We start from the raw sequence: 8,765 nt of genomic DNA on the forward strand, positions 1-8,765 counted from the left end.
GACTAAAACAAATATAATATACTAATTTATTAGACGAATGTTACCTCTATTTTAAAGCAAACGGTTCACTCTTCGTGTTTGTCCATCATAGGGGATTTACTCATTTCCTATAGTTGTCGTCAGAAGAGTTCAAACAGTATGTTAGTTTATTTACAGTATATTATTTAGTAGCTCCCTAATCACATTTTAGTTTTTATATAATGACATGTTCCTTTGTAACACATTTTACGTTTGCATGTTTATAAGCTTTGTATCATTTTATTACCGATTATATTGTGTTTTTATAGGAATTGTGTATGTTAAAACTGTATTTTAAAAGTTCAAAGTTTACTTTTTGTACACAATTATCAATTTAAAATTTGTAACTTTTGATTTTTTAAAAGAAATAAGTTGCTTAAAAAGTGTTGAGGGAAAACCATGGTATAGTTTCAGCAGTTCGATGTTGTACAATACTTTGCTAATAAAATATGCAACGCAACTAGAATCTACAGGAAAGAAGGAGGAGTTCAGCTATGGTACAACATATTCATTTTCATGTTATTCAAGCTGCACCCTAATTTTTGAAAGAAATCCAGCTCGAAAACATTTTACGATCATGAATATTTGTTTTCATTTTATAACAAAAATCAATAAATCATTTACACATTAAATGAAGGCAACAGTAGTATACTGCTGTTAGAAATTCAAAGATCGATTGAGAAAAATACACACCTTACTTTTCAGTCAAGAAACCTTACTTCAAGTTAAATAGGATTTTTCACGTTATCCTGCAGTTTGAAAAAGGTACTGAAAGATTCTTCTTTCAGTTCTGAAAACTATCAATACATTTATTTTCTCTGCAAAAAATCGAATGCATGAATTCAAAATATTGGTGGGTTGGGCTGGATGTTTGATGGTGGGTGTCTAACTTCAAATTGAAATAAAAAGAAAAAGATATTATCGAGCGGAGCAAGACAAACATTTTTTGGACGATTTTGTTCTGAATCGTAAATAAAATGACCAAATTAGGGGGGGGGGCGTGCGTTATCTACGATCCCGGGTCAACCACTGTTAAGTGTTTGACAATTTGCGTTCAAAAAGGCGCTTTTACAATTGATATTATGATTTGATGATAAAATTTATAACATAACTAATCAATGCAGTTTGGATGAAATCGTTTTTTCAATGAAATGTACAATTTGGAATACGATATACTAGTAATTCATTTGAACGATATCTTGAGAATTAATAATACAGCAAATCTAAACCGCCGTTAGAATAATGTTTTATAACCGTTTTGCTGGTGTTTTTTTTAAATTTCTAAATGAACAGCATTACTGACTTGTGCATGCTTTCGTCTCATTGGATAAAACAGTCACGTGATCAGTTTCTTATATTAGTTCAAGCTGTGAAGCATTTAGTTTATATTACAAATGTTACTAACATGTGTCTTCATCATTAACATATTTAAACAAACTCATCATATGTTGACTCTTGATAACCATTGTATATATAATAACATGTCACCTGGGATAACTATTATTAAAAATTAATGGATTTATTTAGACCTAAAATTGAAGTTTATGATAAATACAAATCAATTTTGTAGTCATAGTATTGGATGTTTTTGAAAATGATAAAAATGCCATTTTTTAGCTACAAAATATTTAAGGGATAATCAAATCGAGGCAAAGAACTTAAAATGACTTATAAATCAATATTATATATACTACACAAGCCAATTAATACTGATCAACACGTATCCAAACAAAACTAATGGTGATTTGAGATATTCTGAAAGGGCATACAGGTCCTGCACCTGATGTCTTTTTCGCCATATTATTCACAGCAATGTCAGATATTTCTTTTATACAAATGTTGTTATCATAGATTTTATAATATAAGAATAGATGAAAAAACGATATTTGTTATCATTTTTGTTGAGGTTTCGACTTTTGTCGAAAAAGCGAGACTAAGCGATCCTACATTCCGTCGTCGTCGTCGGCGGCGTCCACAAATATTCACTTTGTGGTTAAAGTTTTTGAAATTTTAATAACTTCATTAAACCATACTAGATTTCTACCAAACTTAGACAGAAGTTTGTTTATGATCATAAGATAGTATCCAGAAGTAAATTTTGTGAAAATAAAATTCCATTTTTTCCGTATTTTACTTATAAATGGACTGAGTTTTTCTGCGGGAAAACATTATAGATTCACTCTGTGGTTAAAGTTTTTCAAATTTTAGTAACTTTATTAAACTATCCTTGGTTTGTACCAAATTTGGACTGAAGCATGTTTATGACCATAAGATAGTATCCAGAATTAAATTTTGTAAAACGACAAATCTATTTTTTCCGTATTCTACTTTTAATGGACTTAATGATTTTCTGCCGACAACCCATTCACTCTGTGGTTAAATTTTTAAATTATTTGATAACTTTCTTATACTTTTTTTAATTTGTACCAAAATTGGACAGAAGCTTGTTTATGATCAAAAGCTAGTAGCTAGATGGAAATTTTGTTAATATTTTGTACCTGTGTATCTGTATTTTTACTTATAAATGGACTTTTTTTCCAGTTAACATTGCATCCAGTCTGCAGTTAAGGTTTTAAAAACATTTTTTGGATTCATAAACTATTCTGGATTTTTACCAAACTTGGACAGAAGCTTTTTACAATCAAAAAATAGTATCAAGCGGAATATTTTAATTGATTTTTTCCATCAATTTTGTTGAGCCTGCAATTTACAGCAAAAGTAGGCGAGACATTGGGTTCCGCGGAACCCTTCCAAATTTTTGTGCATTACATTTAGTTTGACATATTCTTGTATGTACATTTTGTAAATATATTTTGTTATGATTCATATCATATTCGAATATTATCTTCAATAAATACAATATCTCTTGTGTTGTGATTTTAAATTATTAAGTTCGACCAAAAAACAAGTCAATATAACACTTATAAGAAAGAGGTATTTGAACCCCAAGCCCCCCCCCCCCCCCCCCTAAAAAAAAAAGAAAAAGAAAAAATGAAACCAGTAATGTTTTATTTGTTGTTGACGCACCTTTTGAATATTAGGACAATATGAGTATTGGGATCATTCTCGTATGGTCCGACTTTACGCGTATTTTTTCAGGGACATTTAACTATTTCATGCTTTTCATACAATAACAAATTATCATAAAGCACAGAAACCAGAATTACACCGTTTGTATTTTCATGTGTTTCTTGTAATTGACCGAGTCCAGACTGTCTCACCATAGAGTTAACAACCTGTCGAAAAATATAGAACCTGGAGTCAATGTCGGTAATATGAGAATAGACGATTGCTTAAAACGCCTTTACCAATGTTCATGAAACATTGGTGAATTATTCATTTAAATTTAGGTTATCTCCTTTTACCAACAGTAAAACCTTTGATTTTTCAACTCTTTATACCACTTTCCCACATACTTAACTTTAAGCTCCACTGAAAGAATTTTCAGCTTATGTTTCTTTAACAAAAAGGGCACTAGACGTTTTAAATATCTAGTTTTGGGCAGAAATTCAGCTAACTTTGTGAAACATCATACAGAGTCAAGGAAAAACTACACCGAAGAGGACATCACTGCAATGCTGGAATTTTTAATTGACAACATATTTGTTGAATTTGGAGGTTTGGTCTTCCAACATACTATTGGAATCCCCATGGATACCAATTGCGCTCTTCTACTTGCAGATTAGTTTTTGTATTCCTATGAAGCAGAATTTATCCAAAGGCTTGTACAGAAAGAAGAAAAGAAATTAGCCCAGTCTTTTAATTTCACTTTTCGGTATATTGATAATGTGATGTCTCTTAATATTAATAATAGATTCAGTGATCACTTACATTTAATATATTAAAGTGAACTTGAAATTAAAAATACTACCGACACAGATAAATCTGCTACATATTTAGACCTTTTTCTCGAACTGACTACTGATGGTAGATTGAATACCAAAATTTATGACAAACGCGATGATTTTAATTTTTCCATAGTGAACTTTCCATTTCTGTGTAGCAACATCCAAGCGGCACCAGCATATGGAGTATATGTGTCTCAATTAATACGTTACTCTAAAGCTAGATCAAAGTACATTGAATTTGTTGAACGAGGAATACTCCTTTCTCAAAAGTTGAACATAGAAGTATTCACTATAGAATAACACATTAAGTATATATGTACAAAACGATAAGTAAGAAAAGTATGGGAAGTCAGACATAAGACACAAGACTCAAGACAATTTATTTCATCAAAGCCCTTGTTTGAACAAACAATAAAAGTGTGAACAGATTTACACCAGAAAAACATGTAAAACAAAGATGTAACACTAGTTTACTAGTATATAATGAATACTGAAGGTGACAGGCAGCTTAAAATATATTATATTATTTAACACTTGTGTTTAATGTGGAACAGAATCTGCTAACCCTTCCAGAGCATCTGAGATCACCCCAAGTTTGTGTAAGGTTCGTGTTGCTACATCTTTAGTTTCCATGTTGTTTCTTGTGTATATTTTTGATTTTGTTTTTCATTTTAACCTATAGCGTTGACAGTTTATTTTCGACTTATGAGTGTGGCTGCTGATCTGGAAATTTTCGTACCTTCTTTTTAAAGCTTTTATTACCACTTTTTCAAAACTCTTATATACTCTTCTGCAGGTATATCGAAAACTGATGTATTGATCATCTTTGTTAAATACTTAAACATTCGGTATCTTTTGTTTCTGTTACAATGTTTAAAGAGGTCATTTGAATAAGTAACGATTACTTATCGCCAAGTTCATTTAACTCCTTGAGGTATCGCCAGCCCAGTAGTCAGCATTTTTGTGCTGACATGAATATTCAATGATATGGTCGTATTTTTAAAATAAAGTGTTTACAAAACGTTGACATTTTTTAAATTAAAAGGCTTTTCCACCTCAAGAATCGATTACTTTAGCAGTATTTGTCAATATTTTAAGACATTTGTGGTCCTCAATGCTCTTCAACTTCGTACTTTATTTATCTTTTTTTTTTTTTTTTTTTTTTTTTTTTTTTTTTTTTTAACTTTTTGGGATTCGAGCGTCACTGATGAGTCCTCTGTAGACGAAACGCACGTCTGGCGTAAATACAAAATTTAATCCTGGTATACATGATAAGTCAACTTCAAACAAATACAAACTTACAGCTTTCGGTTTGAGTTTATTTGCATTACCAAAATCCCAATGTCTTTCATTTCTACCAATAGCATAACCTGTCTTTGTAATTAACGATTGAGTTATCTCACGTGCACCAGAACAATCTGAAAAAGGAACACCACAAAGGAGAATATTCCGGTAAGTGAAATTCCGATCCGTCTGTATAATGTTAAAAAAAATAAGAGACGTTTCTTGGAACTGTCCCCTCTGGCACATATCTCTTTCCTACCGGCTCTTTAGTGGAGGGTATCAAATAATATCCTATGGTTCACTCTTGTTTCAAGAGGAATCCCCTTCACTTCTGGTATCAGAAGGGAGGTGTCATCTCCGTAGTACACGTAATTCAGGTTGTTTGCATTAAAAAACTTGTTTTCAGAGGTCTGTGTTAACAGAGAGGGTTCTCCGTCCAGTCCACTTTTGCACGTAGGAGAGATGTTTTGACACTTTAAATCCTTTGGCTCTAACGTATGAACAATAAAATAGTTGATGAATTGGTCTCATTTAATTTACTTACAGCTATTGATCATTTTAGTGTTATTTTTTGGCAACTGTAAAAATCGGTCCTGGTAAATCGTAAATTGTTCTCAATAGTAATATCTGAATAGCGCGTTATATTATTTAGGCTTTAAACAAATAACTTTGCTAGTACTAACCTTGAAGTTTTTAAATTACGTTATTACAACTTGTAAGTGTTTAAAAACGTAAAATAACACATTTTATAAAGTGCCTTATACTCTATTGTTAACATTGGTACCGAATATTTAATAATAAATGCAGTTGTCATAATCAATACCAACCCGAAAACATATAACTCCTAAGCAAAAAAGTGCAAATACTCTGATTTGTTTATACATTTAATGAAACAAAACAATTCTGAAATCAATCCAAATCAATTTTTAGTGAGAGATTTGAACTCTTTTTTATACATACATTTTGTATACATCGAATATAATTAAATGATCTTTTAGGATAAAGTATTTCCAAGCAAATTTTTATATGGTTTAAAATAAATGTTTAATATATATAAACACACAAATATATGTATGTCATGGTCCAATAATTTAAGCTCTATTATTTTAATGACAATCATCTGAAAACTAAGAAATCTCACAACTGTTTCTATTAAGCTGTCCACAGACTTTTTCTCTGTTTCGTGATCCACAGATTCACTGATGTAATACCTATAGGACAATCAACATCAATATCTGTGATAGGATTTATGATTGGAAAATAAGTATTTGGAGGACTCGCTAGTTAATAAAGTAGTGAAATTCTTGAAGGATTAAAAATTGGACCTAATTGAGACTCAGAAGTTAATAAGATGTCATCCATAAACGTTAAAATGATAATCGCAATTATCTCTTGGGAGATAGAAGGGATATTCTTTTAATATTACGTATGCATTTGCTGTTTAAAAAAGATAAATGAAAAAGTGGCGTTGCATATGATATGTGTAAAAGTAAAATCACAAAAACACTGAACTCCAAGGAAAATTCAAAAGAGAAAGTCCCTTATCAAATAGCAAAATCAAAAGCTGAAACACATCAAACGAAAGGATAATAACTGTCATGTCCAATAATAAAAGAGGGACGAAAGATAACAGAGAGACTCGTAACTCGAAAATAATCTGACAACGCTATTAGGCTACAATCGTTAAATTAAATTCCATTAACCATACATCTGCGTCTGAAAATTCCCAATCAATTCCTGATCCTAGGAGGTTTTAAAAGGTTTTATTCTATTTATTTTACATTCGAATTGTTTTCAACCAAAATTGAAGATAACATGTTAACTACAGCTGTAAATCTCATCTAAACTACGAATCGCCTCATCCTGTGTAATTGAATTCCACTCCTCAGGGATATTTGTTGCATAAGTTCTAAAGAACTGCCGTAGTTCATCTTTCCTGTTGCACATGAGCCCTTTCCAGTATTTGCATTCATCACTTGCTACAACAGGAAGGATTTCCCAACCAACGAAGACTTGGTCATTTTTCGAACATTTCGGAGCATTGTCTTCATTAATTAGTTTTAAATATCTATCCTGTGAATTTATAAGGCTATTGCAATTTTCCAACATGATTGTATGACTATCGTCCTTTATAGATCCGCAAGCAACCAGAGGTCTATGTTGGATACATTTATGTTTATTTTCATGTGTAATATGTTCTATATCACTATACTGACATGGTTCGTAACAAAATGGACAACATTCAATACAACCCCAAAGAAATTCTATTATATAATTATATGGGTCCACTCTCCATTTAACGTCATTAGCGGTAGTGTTTTTGAAGTTTGCAATGATTTCGCTTTTCATGTTCTCTAAATTTGAAGCAACAATGTCAATGAATTCTTTCACGAAGTCATTTCTAAGGGACTGAAATTCACCAAGCTCGTTTGACGAAAGAGGCAGCGATTTTAAATTTTGCAAAAAAGATTTTGCCCAGTCAGATACATTATTTATTTCACCTCTTCTATGTTTTGTTGAAGTAAACATTATTGCCAACCTAAGTTCATCAAAAATCTTTTCGACTTCCCTTTTAGCAATCTTTGCGTAAACATGCAGCTTCTTCGGACTTTTCCTAGCAAATATTTTCTGGTCTGTAAATGAAACAAGCCATTTTTTTAGCAAATTCATTGGGATCAAAAATAAATTTGATAATATTGCTGACGTCAGTAGAATCAAACTCAATCATCATCTGTTTCAATACAAATGATTTCTGGCAATCAAACGTGAATGTTATTATAAATTGTTGTATTTTAAAAGGCAATAAAGTTGATACATGGCAGCGAACCTTTTTTGAAATTATACATTTGAAATCCTTTGCATAACTTGTCATTTTTTCTCTCTCAGATACTGTTCCTTTTTCATGAGTTGTACTCAACGGGATAATATGAAGATCTTGAATGCGATCTGTCTTTACTTGTAATAGTTTATCGTTTGCATTATTTAATAAAATTTTGCTTCTCTCATTTAGACCTGATATAATACGCTCATTTGCATGTCCTGTTTTTAAAACAGATTTCCTTAATTTCTCGTTATATTTGTCAACAATAATTTGCAATTCAGCGTTAATTTCTCTAATCTTTAAAGCAAGAGTTTCAGGTGATTCGCATTTCATAATCTCACACGAAACTGTGCGTAATAAGGTTTCTTGAATCATTGCATACTGATTCCATTGAAAGTTCCGTAGCATCGTTCTGGAATCGACTGTGAATGAGGGTTCTTTGGAAAAATCTCGAAAAGGCTTTTGCCGAAAAATTGAAACTGATCTTGATCTCCAACGCATTTCAGAACCTGTGAAAAAAACAATACCCTATCAGTACAAGACACACTCACAAATAGCTCCTCTTTTTTTTCTGTACTAACACAACCTTGGCTTGAAATATCTTACTTTTATTTTTCAAAAAAAGGTCAAGCAAAAGAAAACCGCCCGGCCTCATGAAATATACTGAGTAAATGTTGATCTATAAGTTTCAATGTCCCTATGGTATTTTGCGCCCCTCTTTATCAAACACAAGAGTCTAACCCATTTAGGCAAACAGAGTAAAGACTTCAAAAAGAAAATCCATTTTATAAGCA

Source organism: Mytilus trossulus, chromosome 14 (assembly GCF_036588685.1).
Source record: "Mytilus trossulus isolate FHL-02 chromosome 14, PNRI_Mtr1.1.1.hap1, whole genome shotgun sequence".
In the NCBI taxonomy this organism is placed as follows: domain Eukaryota; kingdom Metazoa; phylum Mollusca; class Bivalvia; order Mytilida; family Mytilidae; genus Mytilus; species Mytilus trossulus.